This window comes from Brachycentrus maculatus, unplaced genomic scaffold, assembly GCF_059751285.1.
Source record: "Brachycentrus maculatus isolate JH-2025_06_01 unplaced genomic scaffold, ASM5975128v1 h1tg000104l, whole genome shotgun sequence".
Lineage (NCBI taxonomy): Eukaryota > Metazoa > Arthropoda > Insecta > Trichoptera > Brachycentridae > Brachycentrus > Brachycentrus maculatus.
This window is the reverse complement of record NW_028280858.1, coordinates 927,715-951,602: the sequence shown is the minus strand read 5'-3', so window position 1 is coordinate 951,602 and position 23,888 is coordinate 927,715. Positions and strand designations below refer to the sequence as shown.

At 31.3% G+C, this 23,888-nt stretch overlaps 1 protein-coding gene across 1 annotated transcript in view; it reads right to left on the bottom strand.

Moving 5' to 3' along the window:
* Positions 1 to 22,385, bottom strand: part of pnt (ETS transcription factor pointed) — a 328,008-nt gene extending 305,623 nt beyond the window's left edge. Inside the window, exon 1 of the mRNA XM_088258845.1 lies at positions 22,161 to 22,385. The gene's annotated coding sequence lies outside the window, so the exon portion shown is untranslated. The remainder of the gene's footprint in view (positions 1 to 22,160) is intronic.
* Positions 22,386 to 23,888: the final 1,503 nt, after the last annotated feature.

The following is a 23,888-nucleotide window of genomic DNA, read 5'->3' as shown; positions in this document are numbered from 1 at the left end:
GTGACTCATTTTTAGCCAAGAGCTAAGTTTATCATGGGCTATTCCGAACGTAGTCTTTTTTACTAAACATAATATTTAAATAAAATTGTCGGTTCTGCCACAGCTTTTAAACAGGTGTTCTAATGATGGTGGGACGCCCGGAATAAGTGATCTGAAGGTGGGCAGTATTTAAGTAAGTCCATTTTACCTGGGTTTATTTCTCGTCTGACAAGAGCCAGACGAAATGGTGCTCAAGTAACCTTTACAATGAACGCTTGGTACGAAACCTTTCAAAAATATTAATTCATAATATCTATAGATAATACGTATTTTTTTCTTCGTAAATCTGTTTGATTAACCTAGCCCGGCTCGAACGGAGAGATTGAAACCCCCCATAATTTATTTTATTTTTATTTTTTATTTTTATCTCTTAATGTTTTATTAGTTATTATAACATAAATGTGGAATTGTTTAATTGGCTTTATTTTTATTCATGTAACGATTTTTGTTAATGTGATGTAACGTTAATTATTGTAAATGTAACTGTTTTATATTATATACTTTTTAAATGTAAAGCTGTACAATTCCCGAACAAAAATAAAATAAAATATATACATTTTAATTCGATAAATTTAGTATTATAGTATGACTTATTATTTACTCTATATTTTCGGTAATCTTAAAAATAATACTAATGAGTAGTGTGATTGTCAATCACGGGTAGAATTGGTGAATGTTACACGTATGTAAAGTGGTCACTTAAACCAGCCTATGACGGTCCAGACATTCATATTCTTCTTCATTTATGTTGGGTGGTCAAAAAAAAACATTTTTTTCATATCGTTTTTATTTTTATAATTTCAAATCGTTTAATGTTTCAAAATATTGTTTTAGATAAAAAATACTAATCAGTCGGTGCCGCGAGATCTGCGTACTTATCTATCGGCACGTTAATTTTTTGTCTGTTAGTAACATGTTATTTCTTTCACTCTAATAAATGTAGTACTCCGTTTTCGTGTGATCCGATTTCTGGCCTATCGCTTATTGTCTAGCTCTCGCTCAGGCGGCACTCGGCGGCGCGTTGGAAAAGACGTACCATCCATGACTCACCTGGTGGCGAGTTGGTACTTACTGCGTGCTGCGTACTACGATTTCCACAGTTAAATTTCTACGAAACGTCTAGAAACAATTTGATAATCATTCATAGATCTTGTCGAAATACGTCTTAATGAGTACAGATTTGATGTCAATTTGAACTGCGAAGCTGTGTTCTATTTCTGAATTCGACAAGCTGATTCTGTTATGATTTATAAACGACTCTGGCAACACTCCAACCAAAAGTCAAGAAAGTGTGAGAAATAAATGAAACGAAAAAAAACGGAGCAAGTAATTTTGCAATAACACTTATCTTAATTGTGCATAGGTACATAGAAAAAATATCCCGGATCAGTCTGACGATATCGACAGCGATGAATCCGGTCGCTATGAAACGATTAAGGTAGCAAAAGAAAAAAAAAAGTAACAAAAAAAAAATCAAATAAACATTTTGGCAGACCTTTTTTGTATACTACGAGAGCCAAAAAAAACAAATCGCCAATTTTGACGTGTACTAATTTGAATTTTTAAATTTTGATTTCAAATGTATTTCCTGATATATAGCTGAGCTCGTAAGCCTGTAAATTAAAATTTAATTCCCATACTAGAAAAAATATCATCTCTGTTGTGACAACTATAAAATATATTTTAACAATTTCTCATAATATTTTGCACCTCGTCGTGAATGCAGCATCGGCTATCAAAAAAATACACGGCAACGCCGCAACTGTCGTTCTTATGAACCATATGGACCGAATTGAGAGTCTTCAAGAAAGGGCAATCACGCCAATTCACACTGCCAAATCATCTTCACTTGGTTCCGGTATTGATGTACGATGGGTATTATGAGACAATCAGTACTAAATTAAGATATGCATAAGAATAAAACTATATACATTTATTTAAATGGCGCTAACAACATTTGTGATGTCCTGTCGTCCTGATGAACTGTCCATCACATTAATAACAATAAATTAATTTCATTAATTGATTCGGCAGTCACTTTGTGGTAAAATCTATCCATTTTTAATTAATTTTTTACTTTATATATTTATTTTAAATCAAACACAGGTTTTTTGAGTCTACTAAGTTGTATTTTATTAACAAAAAACACACAAAAAATTATATTGTGACAATTGTTGTGCATATTGTGACATTAGTTTGATAATGCCCTAACAAGGCGAAACAATTGTCACAATATAATTTTTTATGTGTTTTTTGTTAATAAAATACAACTTAGTAGACTCAAAAAATCTGTGTTTGATTTAAAATAAATACATAAATTAAAATGGAGTTCTACAAATTAAACGCCAAGTCAATAAATAATGTTTTACTTAGTAAATACCACTATTTCTTAAAAATCTACTGTGACACGTGTTTCGATGCATTCCGCATCATTTTCATACGGTGTTTGAAAATGATGCGGAATGCATCGAAACACGTGTCACAGTAGATTTTAAGAAATAGTGGTATTTACTTAGTAAAACATTAATTAAAAACAATAAATTAATTGGATGTCCATCGTAAATTTTACAACTGTCCCGTAATCTAGGGTTACATTAAGTACTTTCTACTAAACAAAATCAAAAGCATAAAAAACATGATATCGCTCACTCCTTTTAACAACGTCATAAATCGAAAAACTTGATTTTTCAGGAGATCGTTTTTAAAGTTTAAAAATATAATAAAATGTATGTATTAAAAATAAATATCAAGCTACTTAATGAACTTTTTACTGTGTAACAGATCTTTTTAGGTAAAACCTGAAGGTTTTTTCTCCATTTGAAATATATTTAGTATATTTAAGTACACTGTTCAATCATTAGTTTGGTCTATTAAATTTTTAAAGACATAAATGTTGGCGCATAAAAATATATACGCCTTGAGGTAGTTATGTTAGAATTGTAAAAAACATGTACCATATCGCTCACTCATTTCAACAACGTCATATATCAAAAAACTTGATTTTCAGGAGATCGTTTAAGAATATGGTAAAATGTATTAAAAATAAATATTGAGTTACTTATTGAACTTTTTACTATGCAACAGATCTTTTACGGTAAAACATGAAGGTTTTTTTTCTCAATTTGAAAAATATTTTGAATACTTAAAAAAATAATTAAACAATACCTTTTCTTCAAAATGCAAAACAACACATTCTGCCCTGTAGCGGGTAAATACATATTAAGTTTAATATATGCCGCTTTTGCTGGGATAAAGTACATTTTCTAGGCATTCCGAAAACATGCACAACTAAAAATTTACGATTTTTGATATATTAAGACGTTGTTGAAAGGAGTGAGCGATATATAAAAAAAAAAAATTGACTAGTATGCGATTTAGGATCGTTCTGCATCCAGATAAAGATATGCCCGCCAATGTACACACATATTGTTTTTTTGTACAAGAAGGTTAATTAAATATCAATATGGTCAAGTTATTTTGATATTTAGGATAAAAATTACGATGAATTTTAGCTTCACTAAAGATGCAGAGTAAAAATCTCGATTTTACGTTATTCAATGGTAGGAACATGTTCATGGGATATGATGGGATATGTTCCCACAGGTGCCGTTAGTTGAGATTTACACCCCCATGATCTAGGGGGCCATTTTGAATGTGGATAAAAAACAGGCTTTGTTGATGAAAATACAGCCCTCATAAAAATATTAGTATGTAAACTGAGCCTTGGAAGATGGTGAGCACAAAAAACGGGATGCAGGTTGTCAGTGGTCAGAGACCTTTTTACAAAAATTAAAAATAAAATATTATCTAGATTAATGTTTGTACTGACATTTCCTGTTGGAATTGAATTTTATATAATAAAACAACAATTTTTTTAACATCATTTTTTACGTTTATATTATCATTAAAGTGGAAAGAAATGTAAAGCTATGAAAAGCAAGGCGGTGATAAGCACTGTCGATAAAATTAAGAAAGGTGTGTTGAGATGGTTTGGACAAGTGGAACGAATGATTGAGAAAAGAACGCTAAAATAAATTTATGAAGCAAATGTTCGAAAGGGAAGCAAAAGAAGACCGAAGAATAAAGATTGCCGAAAGTAATTAATTAGATAGTAAATTAATCGCAAAATACACTATATATATACACACATATATATATATATATATATATATATATATATATATATATATATATATATATATATATATATATATATATATATATATATATATATATATATATATATATATATATATATATATATATATATATATATATATATATATATATATATATATAATGTAAAAGTTTAAATCTCTCTTTTTTCCTTACAAATGTAAATAACAATTGTACCAAATAGTATTTAAAATTTATATAAAAATAAAAATAATTGTAATAAAAATAAATTATATTACCAACAAACATAAACAATAAATAATAAGTGTAAGTATCTCTCCAAGCACAAGCGCTTAGTCTCTTTTTTGGAGAGAACTGTGGTATTAATATTAAAATTGTAAAAAAAATCTCTAAAAATTGTGTTTAATCCTAAAAAAATATTTGTTACCATATTAAATAAATAAAATATAATAATTTTCTGATAATAATAATTAATAAATAAATTAAACATGATATACCCTATTACCGCTATAATAAATTCTCAATCATCCAATTACATATTCAGAAAATTTCACACCTTTTTAATCAAAAACCTGCTAGCCTTCTTGTAGTACTCACTACACCCACTGAACATAGATATATCCATAAATTTCGCAACAAAATCATTAAAAATACCATTAATATCTATTAAAATACCTACACATTTAATTTATCGTCATTCACCTAGACAGAGAAGTATGAGTAGGTACCTACAATAACTAAAACATAAGATATGATAATATTTACGAACCAGTATTAAAATTATCTGTGGATATATAAGATGTAGTATAAATTATCTGTGGACTATAAGATGTACAGTCTGTTCACAATTATTTTACCTCTAGTATTTTTATTTGTTTATTATTTATACTGTCACATAAATAATAACAAAAGAGATAAAATAACTGCGAACAGACTGTATATGCATTAAAATTATAGTAAAATATATAGTATGAAATATATAGTAAAATTTAAAGTATATTTTAGTAAAATTATCTGTGGAAAAATAATTTTCTCACTTCTTTTAATAAGGCGAATGTTGTATAGTGTTTGTGATGGATTCTGCAAAGTTAATGACAGATAAATAGATAATGTTTTCTTTTTGCATCCATTCAGGATTCATCGGTTTCTTACCCCTTAATGGAGTCTGCAACAGTTGTTCCGTGAGCCCGATTTTAAAATGCTACTCGGGATAAAACAACATGTGTTGCATTTAAGATGATGTTATAATAGAGTGCGATTTTATGCTTTTAAGAATATAAAACATTTTTCAAATGTAAATAATATGTTTGAAAAATCACAGAAAAATCTGAAGACTACTTTTGATATTCGTTTAGCCGTAATTAAATAAGTGAGATTGGGCACTAAATCACTATTATTTTTAAAAAGATAATTTTTTTTCTTTTTATTATTTACACAAATATCTCAATTTCCTACTATTTCTGTGAGCCTAAGTGGCTCATTATTAGAAATAGGTATCAAATTGTGATAGAGTGGGTTCGAACCGAGAAACTCTGACTTAAGAGTCTGCGACACTAACCACGGGACCACAACCCGTCATAATTATTAAATGGTTATTGTCTCTAAAATGGAGTAAGCCATATACTTTACATTTTTTAAACTAAAGGTACCATCGTCCCCATATTTTCAAATCTATTAAACAAGAACTAGCATATGAATGAAAACCAATAATATTTATTTAATTAGTTATTGGATAGTTTATGTAGCGCCGTTTTCGTGAGTAATCTTTGCAAGGGCACTTTACAATATACAGCAATTTTAACATTTAAAGTGACATAACTGAATACTTATTCTTCACATCAATATATAAAAAAAAATATCTATAAAATATCAATAAAGGTCGCCTCATTTTCATTTTTTGGTCCTTAAAATTTCAAATAATAAATCTGCAACGATTTTTCGAAATTTGTCGTAAGAAAAATATTAATTGAAAGCTGGGTTAAATTTACTGAAGCATTGTAGAGCGTGGCCAGAAAAAAATAAAGAAAACTTCATTTATATTTTTTTCCATCAATATTTCAAATCAAAATATGTACTTCAATTATTTTAAAAGTGTCTCGTTATTTTTTCTCTCGCTAAAAGGAAGGGTATATATTAAAAATGCACTTTTTCAACTCTTTTGTTCGGAAATTCAACAAGATAAAAAGAGAGATAAGGTGCGAATTCCTTAAAACGTTTCGTGTTACCTGGAGGAATAATTTTCAACGGTTTTTGAAAGGTCTCAACAGTGGACAGCGAATGTACAAAGATAATGTCGTCAAGTTGACGCCAACGACTCTAGCCGAGAGAAAAATATAAATTAATATTTATTTCATCATCGCACCTACATTTTGTTTTAGTATACGAGTACGTATTTATAGTAACCGTTAGACATTTCTACCCACTCAGAATTGAACCTACGTTACTAGTTTTCAAATTAGCCGAATGAATGAAGTATATTTTGAGAAAGAAAACAAGTGTAAACGATGAGATCAGTAGATAATCCTGTTACGAAAATGGCTTTTATCATTAATTTTATTTTTGGGTAATGTATACAAAATAAAACAAAATTATTGGATCGAATTCCACTTTTATTTAATATATACAATGATTTATAATGTACCGCGTTTCGTCTTATTATGGTCTTATTTTGTAGACACTACCCAAAAATTAAAATGGAATTATGTAACTGCATTTACAATAAATAAATATTTTTTATTGTTGAATACCAGAAAATTCCGCACCTAAGACATTTTAACAACTGAAGTTTTATATTATTTATTGATTTGGCATTTACTTTGCGGAATAACATGGTTTTGTAATCATCTGACGACGAAAACATCTGTAGTTTTTAAACGAGTCATGTGAAATAAAACTGAATTAGTAGTCTAATATAAGTGTTTAATTTTTAATAATTAACTTAATTTTTTTGTCCGCCTCCGTGGTGTAATGGTCAGCAGCATGCTCGGCTACCGTTCTGGAGGTCCAGGGTTCGATTCCCAGGGGGGTTTAATAAATATAAGTGATTTTTTCACTCTAATATTTATTCAATATTACACTGGACTGGTACCTGAAGTGGAGGGCTGATCACCTTTCCTTCATGTGTAATCGATCGAGATAACACTGCGTGCTTTATATGAAGCAGTGCCCTATGCACCATTGGGGTGCGGTAAGGGATTTATTATTAATTTTTAGATGTGAAGCGATTTTTGTGAGGTTATTTTTGCGATAAAATGAATTCATGTAATACTAACGAATTATTAATAATAAAAATTTAAAAAAAAACAAAATTTGCAAGATTTACAACCGAAAAAAGAACTTTTATTTCTGGATATGATTTTTAAATGAAAAATAATTCAATTTACAATCCTACAGTTCATTTGTTTTATATTAAAATGACTATGTAAAATAACATTATAAAAAAATATTTGCATAATTTTTAACAACGTTCTTTGTCTGAATTTCAAATGCATTTAAAAATTTAAATATTTACTCATAAACTATATGAAAAATTTGGCTTATTTGTAAGTAATTCAGGCTTTAAATGGTTTCAGTGAAAATAATAAGAAAATCACATTGATTTGAAGTGGTCTATTGAAGAAAAAGGTACACATACAAAGATTGATAATTTTGAGGTTGTACATTTTAGCATTGATCCACTGTATTTTCCACACATGCACCTCGACCACATGACGTCGCATGCAGACTGCATTTTAATAATGTTAGTGACTAAAATGGCAGCTGTGTCTGCTTATATGGCAGTGCTCTAAAACCTTTTCTCACATACGACACACCAAAATTCTTCCAAAAGCTAAAATACCAAATACAACATTTTTTTGTTTTTTTATCTTTTATTTCAAAAGTATTACACACATAAAACTTTACCATAGATACTTATTTTTAAAATATGTGAGCTGTAGAACAGAACGAGGACGGCCAAAAAAGACTTGGCACAATCAGATCAATCAGAACTTAAAACCTGGTGGTGTCAAAAGTCTGCGTAATGATCTAATCAATCGGATGGCATGTATGGATGTAAAGGAAATGAGGAGTGTATGTCAGGACAGAAGAGTGTAGCGTTCCATGCTTTCTGCCTACCCATGTGGGAAACGGCGTGATGGTAGCAGTAGTAGTAGTAGTAGTAGTAGTAGTAGCACACCTGTATCCGGCTCACAGCACACAGGTTTCGGAGCACTGGTTTTACTACAGTATGTACAATGTTCCGAACCCAGTGGAGATTGAACCAAAACAGGTGGCAGAATGCATCAATATTTCCAATATAGACGACACTATGTTGACGAATAACACTGTCCGCGAAAATGGAAGTCGCATAACTGTTTGTAATCACCGCTCCCCATTGTCAGCGGAAACATTAAAATCACATGTGCAATAAAACACGCATTGTCTGATCGGCAATCGCGAGTTCATGTCACGACGGTTGTTGACGACATCTTCATTGTTTGTATTTGTTTAAGACGATAACGGCTTTCAAATTCCAATGTTTATGATAGTAATAATATTATAATTTCCATCCAGTCAACAATGATTTATCAGCTACATGCGAAAATAGACACATGTTTGCGAAATTCGAGTTGATCTAAATCAAAGTAAACCATAAATATTTTATAATTAAAATGTAACTTTGTTTTAAAATCACTATGCATATATTATTATAAATTAATTATAATGTCTACCGGTTTCGAAGCTAACCGCTTCTTTATCGAGACTGATTAATACTAAAACACTATACATTTATTATTAAATAAATAAATAAATATATAGTGTTTTAGTATTAATCAGTCTTGATAAAGAAGCGGTTAGCTTCGAAACCGGTAGACCTTATAATGCGATCCCTCAGACGAATGTGTGGCAAAACGATGTTTGATAGATATTCGAATGATGAAATAAGGAAAGAATGTAAGGCTGAGATAAGCATTATCGATAAAATTAAGAAAGGTGTGTTGAGATGGTTTGGACATGTGGAGCGTATGAGTGAAGAAAGAACGGTTAAACAAATTTATGGGGCGAATGTAGTTGGAAAAAGAAGCAGAGGACGACCGAGGAAAACTTGGCACAATCAGGTATGTCAAATACTTGAAAGCGGCCGGGTCAGGAGTGGTAATAATCGTCGGGTATGTATGAGGAGATGCATGAATGTAGAAGAGGCAAAGAATGTTTGCAAAGACAGAGTGGTGTGGCGTTCGATTCTCTCTGCCTACCCCTGCGGGGAAGCGGCGTGATGGTTAGTTAGTTAGTTAGTTAGCACTATATATTTAATAAATTTCAAAATAATTTGACCGTTAGGAACAGGGAATCGATTTCATGAATTTAGTAATAAGATTTTCTTAAATGTTTTTTGCAGATACTTTGTTTTAACCACTTTTTAAAATTATTAGTACACTTTAACCTACCGGTTTCGACAAGAACCTTGTCATCATCAGGGTTTATTAATGTTTTAGAATTTAATAAACCCTGATGATGACAAGGTTCTTGTTCTTAACCGGTAGGTTAAAGTGTACTAATAATAAAAAAGTTGTTTCATTTTATAAAGTTAGTAATTAGAGATTTTTCTTCTTCTTCTAAACCCTTATCCGCACCCAATGGTGCATAGGGCACTGTATCGTATTGACACAGTGTATCGAACCCGGGACCTCCAGTCTTCTTGATGTAATGGTTAGCTTAACACGCTAACCATTATACCAAGAAGGCGGACAAAGAGATTTTTATCCAAGAAATAACGTAAAATAATGTAACAGTACAGGATATTGATTTTACCAGGAGAGAAGGGACAGGAAGATGTAATGGCAGTACCTTGATCTCGCATTATAGAATGCACTCGCTGCACTTGGAGGCTTTCCCACAGAATCTACCGCAAAGGGGATATATCCGAGACAATATACAGCGGACCTGTTGCAGTATCGAGAACACAAGTTCAGGTATTGTAGATAATTATGAAAAAATGTACCAAGATGTAGTAGACATTTATAAAGACATGCTGGCAAAGTATGGCGAACACTATCCAACATTACCTCCTACAAATATAGTCTATCTCTAGGGCGTATTGTGTCATATATTTAATTTTAATATGTAGTTTATTAAAGGAATAATTGATAAAATAGCTAAGAACGTTAGTAATAAATAATAAAACCCTTATCCGCACCCCAATGATGCATAGGGCACTGCATCATATAAACGCAGTGTTATCTTGATCGTTTACACATGAAGGAAAGGTGATCAGCCCTCCGCTTCAGGTACCAGTCCAGGGTAATAATATTGAATAAATATTACAGTGAAAACTTATATTTATTTTAACCCCCTTGGGAATCGAACCCGGGACCTCCAGAACGGTAGCCGAGCGTGCTGACCATTACACTACGGAGGCGGACGTTACTTGTGATAATTATAAATTAATTTCATTAATTGATTCGGCAGTCACTTTGTGGTAAAATCTATCCAATTTTCCAAAGATTAATTTAGTAAATACCGCTATTTCATAAATAAATAGTGGTATTTACTTAGTAAAACTTAATCAAACATAATAAATTAACCTGTCCGGGAGTAGGAATGCTTGAAATCTCAGCCTTGCATTATTTCCTTATTTTTATATAGAAATATTATTTATGTATAAAAATACAGAAAAAATATTAAGAATAATATCACCGGGCAACAATTTTCGACTTTTTTTGTAACTTGCATGAAAATACCTGATCTTTATGCACTTTGTAGAGCTGAATTCAAAAACGAAAGGAAAAAAATGTACGACGTCACATTTTTTAGTTATGGATATTTTTAATTCTGATATTGACCAAAGTTTATCTTATTATTTATGTATAAATGTTTATAAACATATAATGGTATCGTATTCAATATTAATAAGTTAATACATTCCACTGTTACACCATAATTATCAATATTTTTTTTAATCCCTTAGACCTTAGACTAAAACATGTCTAGATACCAACCACTATTACGTTTTCAACGTATGGGCTCCATACAAACAATAATATGACTGTAACATCAACTTGACGTGATACAATTCTGTCACCATATAGACTTTGAATAAAAACGATTAACTTAGTCCAAATCAGACATCAAAATTTCAGTTACAAAATCATTGCTAGCCAGTGTAATTAGAAGCTGTTTTTAAGTAACGTAGAAGTTTTAGCACTCGTCTTGAATATAGAATCAATCGGTGCTTTGATATACGTTAGTAAAATAAGCCGATGAAATCGATATTGATTCCTGATAATTTCAAACGCCTTAATTCACAGAATTCAGATTCCAGGAAAAGTGTCAAGTAAACATAATATTACAGTATATTGTCAGTAAGATAATTTAACTTGAACTAAATATTTATGATTACTGGAAGAGTAGCAAGATTATTTTTTTTACAAATAAGTTAAATATGTCAAAATGTGCGGAAAGACTTTATTTACATCGGGAAAAACATGGACAGAATTGATTTTGTGGTGAAATGCTGCGAGATGGCGCGAGTCAGTGTAGAATTTAATAAAATGGCGCCATTTCTGTTGCTACAACATCTGATTGGGATCTCCTGTAATATTTCTAAAAGAGTAATTACGCCATTGTTGCACCAAATGAGCGACATATGTAATATGTTTTTAAAAATTCCTTATTTTTGACATTTCACAAAGAAAGCGAAGTAATAGCCGATGATTTAAAAATGTTAGTAGCTATTGTGTAAAATTAGTATTTAAATGATATTAGAATATTGGAACAACGAGTAAACGAAAATTGAGTTTAAATATAGATAAACTCACGTGTTTTTTAAAAATCTCGGTGGTTTTTGTGTAAAATTAGTATGTATTTATTAAAATAGAATATAAAATACAAGGATTAAGTAAACGAAAATTGAGTGAAAATATTGATAAATTCACGCGTTGTTTAAAAATCTCGGTAGTCTTTGCGTAAAATTAGTATTTAAGTTAAAATATAATATTGTGACAAGAATTAAACGAAAATTGAGTTTAAATATTGATAAATACATGTGTTATTTAAAAATCTCGGTAGTCTTTGTGTAAAATTAGTATGTATTTAAATTATAATAGAATATTGTGACAAGGATTAAACGAAAATTGAGTTTAAATATAGATAAATTCACGTGTTATTTAAAAATCTCGGTAGTCTTTGTGTAAAATTAGTATGTATTTAAATTATAATAGAATATTGTGACAAGGATTAAACGAAAATTGAGTGTAAATATTGATAAATTCACGTGTTATTTGAAAATCTCGGTAGTCTTTGCGTAAAATTAGTATTTAAATTAAAATATAATATTGTGACAAGAATTAAACGAAAATTGAGTTTAAATATTGATAAATTCATGCGTTATTTAAAATTCTCGGTAGTCTTTGTGTAAAATTAGTATGTATTTAAATTATAATAGAATATTGTGACAAGGATTAAGTAAACGAAAATTGAGTGTAAATATTGATAAATTCACGTGTTGTTTAAAAATCTCGGTAGTCTTTGTGTAAAATTAGTATGTATTTAAATTATAATAGAATATTGTGACAAGGATTAAACGAAAATTGAGTTTAAATATACAGTATCTACTCAATGAATTAGGGCCACCCATTATTTTTTTGAATACTCTGAAATCTTTTGGATTATTATATTTATTTTACATAAATACTTTAAGTTTTCTATTGACATCTAATATCATGTATATTACCTTCAATAATATGTAAAACATACCTGGATTATTTAAGCCTTTACAAAATTTCAAACCCTTTTTCTGAGAAAGGTCCCTAATTAGCACAGGTAGACAGATATTTGAAAGTTCAAAAAATAGTCCTATCTCATTTATTAGTGAAGTTTCTTGAGTTCTGGTTGTTGTTTTGTTCAGAGAGGTTATATAGTTATCGTGTCTTGTGAAAAAAACTAAATTTTTAATTTTAGTTCATAAAGTATAAAATTTTTTTGTAAACACAAGTGTTTTTATTGAAAAGGACAAAATGGGAAAAAGTAAAGACATTTCTGAGGAAAAAAAGTCTAGTGTTATAGTGCTACTGAAATTAGGAATACTATCTAATAGAGAAATTTCAAAAAAAGAAAACGTTTCTCGTCAAACAGTGGACAGAATTTCAAAATCAATAAAAAATCAGTCACCCGCGACCAGCAATCGGCGAAAGAACTGTCGTAGGATTAGAAAAACAACACCGAGGACTGATCGAAAAATCGTTCAAAGTGCCTTAGAAAACCGTAGTGCATCAGCAAAAACATTAAAAATAAAATTGGAAGAAGAGGGTATAAATATATCGGTATCAACACTAAGGCGACGTCTTTACGAAGTAAATCTGAAATGCAGGCGCCCTATAAAAGTACCAAAATTGACACCACGAATGAAAGCGGATCGATTAAAATGGGCCAGGCTACATCGAAATTACTCGGTAGATGATTGGAAAAAGGTATTTATTTAAATTGTATTTTCAACATATCATTTTAGTAAATAAACTTATATATTTGAATTAAACTTAAATTTTCATTATTTTTCAGGTCATCTTTAGTGATGAGTGCCGGTTAGAAGCCGTGACAGAGAGCCGTCGATTCGTCAGGAGAACACCAATGGAACGTTACAAAGAGGCCTGTGTGGTAAAAGTTATCAAACACCCCCCTGCAACAATGATATGGTCATGTATTATTAACAATTTACCTGGGCCGTTGTTTTTCGTGGAAGGAACAATGAACCAAAATTCCTATAAGCAGGTCCTCGAACGAATTTTATTGCCCTTCTACCATACACTCGACCCAACAGAAGGTGCATACACCTTCATGCAGGATGGGGCACCTTGCCACCGGGCTAAATCAATAATAAAATTTTTGTCTATCAAAAATCTGCCTTTGAAATTCTCTGGACCTTAATCCTATAGAAAACGTATGGAGCATGTTAAAAAATAAGGTATACTCATATCCAAATCCGACAATAGACTATCTAAAAAAAAATATTCAAAAAATTTGGTCAAAAGACGAAGAAATAAAAACATGATAAAACAGTGCATTTTAAGTATGCCAAAAAGAATTGAGGCAGTTATTTCTGCCAAAGGTGGAAATACTAAATACTCACTATATTTATATGAAAATATATGCATAATTTAAGCGTAATAAAGTGTTCATGTGTAAATAAAATTCAATGTTGTTTTATTCAAGGTTTTCTCTGAGTTATTCCTGTTTGAATTGAGAAATTGCGCGAAATTCTGCGTGGCCCTAATTCATTGAGTAGATACTGTAGATAAATTCACGTGTTATTTAAAAATCTCGGTAGTCTTTGTGTAAAATTAGTATGTATTTAAATTATAATAGAATATTGTGACAAGGATTAAACGAAAATTGAGTTTATATATCGATGAACTCATCTGTTGTCTCTCGGAGCAACATGTGGTTGAAGGACTATAGTAGTGTGGGAACTGAAAAAAAGGACGATTTCTTTTATTAAAAGGACATGCGGCGTCTGCTACACCGCACCTTCCGTTACTACTGACTTCAGTGTCAAGTTCTGTGACCACATTGTAAAAATGTTATGCCTAAGCAATATAAACCAAAATAATGGAGAAAACCATAACCAAGTTTTTATTTTTATTCATTTCATTTTATTTGGCAGTCATCCAGTGAGTCTAATACAAACAAAATAGTATCAGCAATTAAGAATAATAAAAAAATCATAGTTTGAATGCGATTGGCATTATCATTTCAGAAATTCTAGAATTAGGTTCAGAAAGAAGGGTGGATACTTGGGTGGGGAGTTGGATTCCTTCCTGTGTTAATCTATGCTGGAATTGAGTGTAAATTTTATAATATTGATAACTAACTAACTAACCATCACACCGCTTCCCCGCAGGAGTAGGCAGAGAGAATCGAACGCCACACCACTCTGTCTTTGCAAACATTCTTCGCCTCTTGTACATTCATGCATCTCCTCATACATGATCGACGAATATTACGACTCCTGACCCGGCCGCTTTCAAGTATTTGACATACCTGATTGTGCCAAGTTTTCCTCGGTCTTCCTCTGCTTCTTTTTCCAACTACATTCGCCTCATAAATTTGTTTAACTGTTCTTTCCTCACTCATACGTTCCACGTGTCCAAACCATCTCAACACACCTTTCTTAATTTTATCGATAATGCTTATCTCAGCCTTGCATTCTTTCCTTATTTCATCATTCGAACATCTATCAAACATCGTTTTGCCACACACTCGTCTGAGGGATCGCATTTCAACTGCATTCAGTCTGCTTTCAACCTTCTTTTGCGAACTCCATGCTTCGCTTCCATACATAAGGGCTGGAACCAGAACTCCATTGTGTACTGCAAGTTAAGCTTTCGCTGATAGATTTTTATTTGCTAAAACTGTTTTTAGTGCACCATTCACTCTGTTCCCAGCATAATATTGATTGATTAACTAATTTTAATTTTAATATTTAATTTAATTAAATATTACTTTATTATGTTTTATAATTTAGTCCGGCTCTTGACTGTGAGACAGAATGATAATTTGGCCCCAGACGTAGGAAAGCTTGCCCATGCCTGACTTCAATCATCCGAATGCCAGATCGTAAAGGTGGATACTGACCGGAGCATTTCGTCGTAACGTAACACGTTACGATGCGAGCATTCAGGCAGTCAGTACAGCGAGCCGAGCGCTCCATCCATAGTTTCGGATGCTCGCTGATGCTCGCCGCGAGCGATGTTACGACGTTATATTACGACGAAATGCTCCGGTAAGTCACCACCTTAAGCCCTGAGATGCTCAGACTTCCATCTTCTTTAGTATAAAAACGATAAAATTTCACCTCAAGTTGAGGCAACTATACTATTTTATTCATAGTTTTGCGAAGGTATATATATATCGCTCACTCCTTTCAACAACGTCATATTTCAAAAAACTTGATTTTTCAGGAGATCGTTTTTAAAGTTTAAAAATATAATAAAATGTATTAAAAATAAATATCAAGCCACTTATTGAACTTTTTACTGTGCAACAGATTTTTTTAGGTAAAACCTGAATGTTTTTTCTCCATTTGAAAAATATTTAAATATTTAAATATTTATATAAATAAGAAAATAATTAAACGATACCTTTTCTTCAAAATGCAAAAACAACACTTTCTGCCCTGTAGCGGGAAAATATTAAGTTAAAAATGTGCCGCTTTTGCTGGGATATAGTACATTTTCTGGGCATTCGGAAAACATGCACAACTGAAAATTGTCGATTTTTGATATATGACGTTGTTGAAAGGAGTGAGCGATATATTCAGTGAAGTGAACTGAGGTTTTTTACTGCCAAATAAAATTTAACCTTTGAAATAAATTATTATTTATTTTTCGATTTAGCGTTTAATTTGTAGAACTCCATTTTGACTTATGTATTAATTGTTAAATAAAACACAGATTTTTTTAGTCTACTAAGTTGTATTTTATTGTTAAAAAACACATAAAAATTTATATTGTGACAATTTAACAATACAATACAGCTTAGTACCTAGAATAAAAAAAAACTGTGTTTGATTTTACAATTAATACATAAATAAATTATTGTCTAGTTTCTTAGCTTAAATAAGTTTAATAATAGGTGTAAGAAATATGAGAGCATAGATCATATACCCATGATGTTTTTTAAAGCCAAGATAACATTTTAAACCGACACTAGAGAAGCGATATCTGTTATCTGCTGCCATTGCCTCCTTACTCTTATCAAATTCACTCAGAGTTCCAATTTAAGTGTGGATTAAAATCATTATTTTAATTTAAATGCGAACCGACGATTCAGTTTACATTACCGTCGCAATTTGGAAATATTCCACGAAGTTAGTGTATTCTGGAGATTAATAAATGCGATAAGACGCGCAGGTAGTATCAACTCAGTATCGATGTCGCACCTTTTAACATTTTTACCAAAGCTAAGGTGACCATTATACCGTATGGTAAAACCAGTGAGGTATTGTTTTTTTTGGCATTGGTCCTGGTCAGTTGTAAAATAAAACCAGTGAAGATTTAACCATATCTAGGTATTTAAAAAAAAAATCTTTTGCATTATACAACATAATATAAATAAAAATATAAAAAAATTATAACATGTAAATACAAAAAAAGATCCCACAAAGGCATGACCTGTGTGTGGGTATAAAATATAATTCAGGTCACAGGCAAGAATACAAAAGATAAAATAAGAAGTAGAACTAGAATAAAGTGTTAATATAAAATACAAAATACTTGATTAACAGAAAAAATAAATAAAAATAAAAAGTTAAATATATTTTTTTTTATAAAAAAGATGAAAAAGTACAAAAGTTAGCAAGCATGTACTACATGAGTGATACGTCTACAAGAAAAAGAAGCTTAAATCTGTATTTTCTATCAGTTCTGGCTGAGACAGCCACTGAATAGACTAATATCAATAAATAATTACTAAATACAATTCAATCAAACTTGTATGGAATTTTTTATTCATGGAAGTATTCATTTTTGATTAATGTTTTACTTAGTAAATACCGCTATTTCATAAAATCTACCGTGACGCGTGTTTCGATGCATTCCGCATCATTTTCAAACACCGCATGATGATGAAAATGATGCGGAATGCATCGAAACACGTGTCACAGTAGATTTTAAGGAATAGTGGTATTTATTGAGTAAAACTTTTAATTGAAAATTGATATATTTTACCACAAGGTGACTGCCGAAGCAATCAAAGAAAAAATTATGTATTATTTAAATCGATTCACTCATCACAAAAATTTAAGTTTTTTTTTTAATAATATACTAAATAGTCAGGAATATATTTTTATTAAAAAAATTTTTACAACTAAGTATGTTGTACTTTTTTATTTCTCAAATTCCTTAGACGATAACTGCGATTTTTTATACATATGTAAATGTTTAATATATCTTGTTTTATCGATCGATGATTTAAGAATAAAAGGTAGATCCTGTAATTGCAGTAATTAGTAATCCGATAAATGATAGAGATAAATACCGATTTTGATATGTCGAGATCAACTGTCAAATAACCCCTCCCACCCTCCTAAAAAACCTGTGCGTCGGGTAAAAATGTGTACTGGTTTTTGCTTTGAAAAAATGGTCACCTTACCGATGCCGAAATACCCGGTCTCCATTAGCCCTACGCTACAGAAAAAATAAACGTTTATCTGTTAGTGACGTCGAATCACGCTATCAATATGTATACAATCATTCCGATCATGGTCTTTACAATTTTTAAGTAAAAACTATATTCGAAGAACTTTAATCTTTTCAATTATCCCTTACTCAACCGTATAATTAGATTTTAATATATTTCTTTTTGATTTTCTCATACAATGGTTTTCCGCAAATTCGTCTAAGTGATCGCATTTTAACGGCGTTTACTCAACTTTCAACCTTCTTTTGCCAATTCCATGTTTTTCTTCGATACTTCAGTGTTGGCACTAGCACTCCGTTGTGATTTGCCGGTTTGGTTTATTTTATTATATAATCTCACAATTATAGGTCTTCTTCAAACCCTCATCCGCACCCGATGGTTCATAGGGCACTACGTCATAAAACGAAGTGAAATCTTGATCGTAAAGACATGAAAGAAAGGTGATCAGCCCTCCGCTTCAGGTACCAGTCCAAGGTAATATTGAATAAACATTAGAGTGAAAAACAACTTATATTTATTTGACTTCCGATGGGAATCGAACCCGGGACCTCCAGTACGGTATCTGAGCGTGCTGACCATACACTACTGAGGCGAACAAAATAGGTACATAGTTAAAATAAGACATTGCTTTTAAATATTGGATGATTTAACAAATGAAAATATTAAATAGTTATTTTTGAAGCGATTTTTGGTATATCAAAGTAATTGTATTTATGTACAAGCTTATACGGTGACATTGTTATCAGATATAAATTCATGATAAGTAAGCAATGATACGGGTATCTTTTGCTTCGAGTGCTCAATGATAATACCTATTATCATTTTGGCACAATATTATTCAAAATATCACAGCTTGTTTAGAAAATGAAGACAAAAGATCAAAATAATATGGAATAGGTGCCACAGACTAGAATTTAAAATGAATATATGAATAATTTATAAGAAAATTCCATTTATATGACGACGAATCTCAGCTTAATGCTAAATAATGCTAAAATCGAAATTAAAGTCAAGAAAAGTTTAAAATTAAAGCGACATTCTGTTTTGTAAATAATATAAACAAAAATGACATTGAATATTATAATTACTCGTATTGATTTCAATTTCGCTCAGTGATTTATTTTTGAAGTTAGAGCGCTACTACGTTTACAGATTTCGTATTTAAAAATAGAAAACCAGAGATTAAAGTAATGTAAAGTAGGTGCCATAAACTAGAATTTAAAATGGCTATTAAAACAATTTACAAGAAAATTCTACTTCGAAATTTAAAACTGTTTAAATTTGAATAAAAAAGGGACATGTTCGAATTGTAAGGTTGTTTTGTAAATAATATAAACAAAAATGCCATTGAATATAATTTTTTCAGGTTATTCAAAATAGGATTATATTTTGAATATTTAAAGCACCAACTTTGTGGATTATTGTAATAATATTTTTGGAGAAATAAATTGACTTTGTTTTTTGATCCACTCACATTTTTATTATTATTAAAAACCAACTAGTTTCGGCAACGACCTATTGCCTTCATCGGGGTTTGTTTTGTTACTGCGTAATAATGTTATGTATGTAACTATGTAATAATATGTAATGAAATAAACCCTGAAGAGGGCAACAGGTTGTTGCCGAAACTAGTTGGTTTTTAATAAAAAAGTTAGTGGATCAAAAAACAAAGTAATTTTATTTCTCCAAATAATATACAAATAACAAAATAGGATTGTTTTGATTTCAATTTCGTTCAGTGATTTATTTCTGAAGTTGCTATTTTTACAGATTACACATTCAAAAATATTGTACACAGATAGTTTAGAAAATGAAAACAAGAGACTAAAATAATGTAGAGTAGGTGCCATAGAATTCAATTTCAAACGAATGTATAAACAATTTACAAGAAAATTCGAACATTATGGTGACGGATTAAGATTTGTACTTCGAAATTTGAATATGGTTAAATTTGAATTTAAAGCGACATGTTCGAATTTTAAGTTTGTTTTGTAAATAATATACGAGTAGGTACACAAAAATGACATTGAATATTATACTATTACTACTACTACTACTACCATCACGCCGTTTCTCCGCAGGGGCAGGCAGAGAGGATGGAACGCCACACCCTTCTGTACTGACACACTCCTCGCCTCCTTCACATCCATACATCTAGTCATACATGCCCTCCGATTATGCAGACTTTTGACACCACCAGATTTTAGATTCTGATTGATCTGATCGTGCCAAGTCTTTTTCGGCCGTCCACGTTCTGTTCTCCCGCTTACATTCGCCACATATATTTTCTTAGTCATTCTCTCGCTATCCATTCGCTCCACATGTCCATACCACTTTTAAGAACTCTTCCTAATCTTCGCAATTACCCCTTGTTCAGCCTTACATTATTATCTTATATCTTTGTTTTTAATTCTGTCATACAATGATTTTCCACACATTCATCTGAATATTATATTTACTGGTTATTTAAAATCGGATTGATTTAAATTTCGTTCAGTGATTTATTTTTTAAATTACTGCGCTACAATTTTTTACTGATTTCACCATCGATATTATCATTATGTAATTTTTCGAAAATTCCAAGAAATTACACAATATGTACATGAAGGGTTTCTCTGTGGCGTAATAAAATCGCATTCTGAAATGCCAAAACCTTTTTTGACCCCAAATGGTGCATAGGTCACCGCGTCGGATCGACAGGAAATTGGCTTGATCTACAATTACATGATGGCAAGGTGATTAGTCATGCGTTTCAGATTTTTGAGTAAACTTATTTGATGGGATACGATGGCGTTAATGAACTAGGTCGGGGTGAAAGGAATTACTGCTAATATGGGAAACGAAATTTAGGGGAAATAGTATGTAGAAAAGAGAGAAAAGCAGGAATGCCTAGGGCCCTCGAGTTTGGATACCTCGCCTCCACGTATTTAGTTAACAAGTTAACACCGCATTGATCCGATTTGGTACCCTATGGATCTTTTGGGTGAGGCTAGTGGCCAAAGAAGAAATTAGGAGAAAATTTATGCAACAGGTTGCAACCAATAAGGAAATTTATTTCACAACCATTATTTCTACACATTATGAAACATCGTTGATTTTCTCCTTTCCATATAGAAATGATCTTCACCATGAGCTCCTTCACTTACGTTATCTGTTTCAAATATATTCCATCCTAGATCCACGAATCTGAAGCGAAGGCGAATGACCTTACTTAATATAATTAACGATCAAGATAACACCGCGTCGGTCCGATTTGGTGCCCTATGCACCATTGGGTGCGGATATGTATTAGAATAAAAAAATATACATATTTCGCAAATATAAACGCATATTTTGCTGTTGCCGAGGCGGTTTATTTAGCTTTTTTATGCGAAAAATATTACGGATTGCTGGTGCAATTTATGTGAAATGCATTGCGACATATTACGTACATGACAACGAATTATTCGATGACTGATATAAATGCAATAAATATAATTTTCTTACTGCAGTGACATCTCACTGAAGAAATAGCTGTGTAAAATAATGTAAATAAATCTATTTATAGACATATTTTTGTGTATCATGGATATGTGTGGTGGATTTGCTAGATAAAGTTTACCACATCGCATTAATATTGCGTTATCGTGCACGCTGATATTTTTGAGTAAATTAGCCGAAAAAATAAGGAATGATTTTATATACCCAGTACGATCCGAAAACACTGCGCGCAACCTAACTGTGTGGGTGAAGAGCGGGCAACGAAAATAAACAACTAATGAGTCTGTATTTGTGTTCCAAGAAGAATTATTTCACAAACTAAAGCTTACCTTGTTAAGAGATCCGTTTTGATCCGAGAAAAACAACACTTTTAAGAGTTTTATTTAACTTTCGAACTAACTTCGCGACACTTTTAAGGCACTCAAATTTCCGATTCGAACGACAAAAGTACTACACACACGCGCCGGTTGACAATAAACCAAAGCATGATACACAAGGAACTGCGTGGAGGGGACGAACTTATGAATGAATTTTACAGACGCACGCACACTAGTAAAACTAATGCCGCCATTTGCGCCGCGCATCCACCTGTGGTCGATCACGAAACTACTCATTTAGGCGGTAATTTCAAACTTTAAAAAAGTTATTCCCCGAAGAATATTCGATTTTATCCGTCGGTTCGCGTCAATATTGCAATTTCAATGTCGATTTTAGAGTCAAGCTGTGGTTCCGTATTTTTTTGTAGGTACTGAATTTAACTCTGGTACTCAAAAGATGAAGACTAATAAAGTGTTTTTTGTTTTTTAAACATATTAAAAATATATTATAATTTTTTTTAATAAATTGATATGTGAATAGTGGTAAAAAGTAAGTTTTAAGGTTATAATTGAAAGTGGTCACAATGAACTTAAAATGTCATGCAATATATAGGAGTCAAACAGTGTAAAATTATTTATTTAAAAAAATGAAACACTTATATAATATCATATAATACCGTATAATACGACCACTTAATGAGTTTTATTTCATCACACACGACTACTTTCGAAAACTACAGATGTGTTCATCTACAGGTGAAAAGTAAAACTCATTAAGTGGTATTATACAAGTGTTTAATTTTTTTTAAATAATCAACATGTCATTCCACAAAGTTAATGCCAAATCAATAAATAATATAAAATTATTAAAGTCTCATATCTCTCACTCCTTTCCACAACGTCATATTTCAAAAAACTTGATTTTTCAGGTGATCATTTTTTAAGTTAAAGAATAAAAAAAAATGTATTAAAAATAAATATCAAGCCACTTATTGAACTTTTTACTGTGCAACAGATCTTTTTACGTAAAACCTGAAGGTTTTTTTTCCATCTGAAAAATATTTAGTATATTTAAAAAAATAATTAAACAATACGTTTTCTTCAAAATGCAAAAATAACACTTTCTGCCCTGTAGCGGGTAAATATTAATTTGAAAATATGCTGCTTTTGCTGGGATATAGTGCATTTTATGGGCATATCGAAAACATGCACAACTGAAAATTGACGATTTTTGATATATGACGTTGTTGAAAGGAGTGAGCGATATATCAAAAGAATATAGTAAGAAGAGCTGGATTACACAGAGAACCCTTGTCGAATATCAAGTATCAGAAGTTTCATATCTGGGTAACGTATTTCATGGAGATAAATACTATCTTCTACAAATCGTCATGATGGGGAAGGAACAAGGACACCGAAGAGATGCCAAAAAAAAGACATAGTGGCTTCGCAACATTCGAGACTGGACCGGGATAAGAGGAGTTGTTCCGGACGGCGCAGGACCACGAAGCCTTTGCAAGTGATCGCCAATATTGGGAAAACCTGACAGCCATATGAAGAAGAGGATATCAAAAAAGAGTATGTGTGTTGCAAGACACAAGGTGTATTTGAAAAACAGTTGATCCTCGTAGAAAGATGATAATACAGGTCAAATCTCAGTATTACGAACTTCACGGGACCAAAAAAATATTTCGCTATAATTAAAATTCGTTACATTGGATGTATAGGATATGACATATT